This window comes from Myotis davidii, unplaced genomic scaffold (assembly GCF_000327345.1).
Source record: "Myotis davidii unplaced genomic scaffold, ASM32734v1 scaffold1316, whole genome shotgun sequence".
Taxonomy (NCBI): Eukaryota; Metazoa; Chordata; class Mammalia; order Chiroptera; family Vespertilionidae; genus Myotis; species Myotis davidii.
This window is the reverse complement of record NW_006287901.1, coordinates 48,721-49,394: the sequence shown is the minus strand read 5'-3', so window position 1 is coordinate 49,394 and position 674 is coordinate 48,721.

The following is a 674-nucleotide window of genomic DNA, read 5'->3' as shown; positions in this document are numbered from 1 at the left end:
TCCACAGATAAGAAAAAGCTAAAGGAGTTCATCACCACCAAACCAGTATTATATGAAATGCTGAAAGGTATCCTGTAAGAAGAGGAAGAAGAAGAAAAAGGTAAAGATACAAATTATGAACAACAAATACACATCTATCAACAAGTGAATCTAAAAATCAAGTGAATAAATAACCTGATGGACAGAGTAAACTGGTGAATAGAATCAGGGGCATAGAAAGGGAGTGGACTGACAATTCTTGGGGGGAAAAAAGATATGAGGGGTGCAGGAAGAGACTGGACAAAAATTGTACACCTATGGATGAGGACAGTGGGGGGCGCTAAGGGCTGAGGGTGGGGTGGGAACTGAGTAGTGGGGAGCTATGGGGAGGGAAAAAAGAGGAACAACTGTAATAATCTAAACAAGAAAGATTTAATTTTTTAAAAAAGAAAACCCTAAAGACTACATAAAAAAACTATTAGAACTAATTGATGAATGCAGCAATGTAGCAGGATACAAAATTAACACCCAGAAATATATGGCTTTTTTATACAACAATAATGAATTCACAGAAAGAGAAACTAAAAAACAATTGCATTTACCATTGCAACAAAAAAATTAAGATACCTAGGAATAAACTTAATTAAGGAGGTAAAAGACCTATACTCATAAAACTATAGGACACTGAAAAAGAG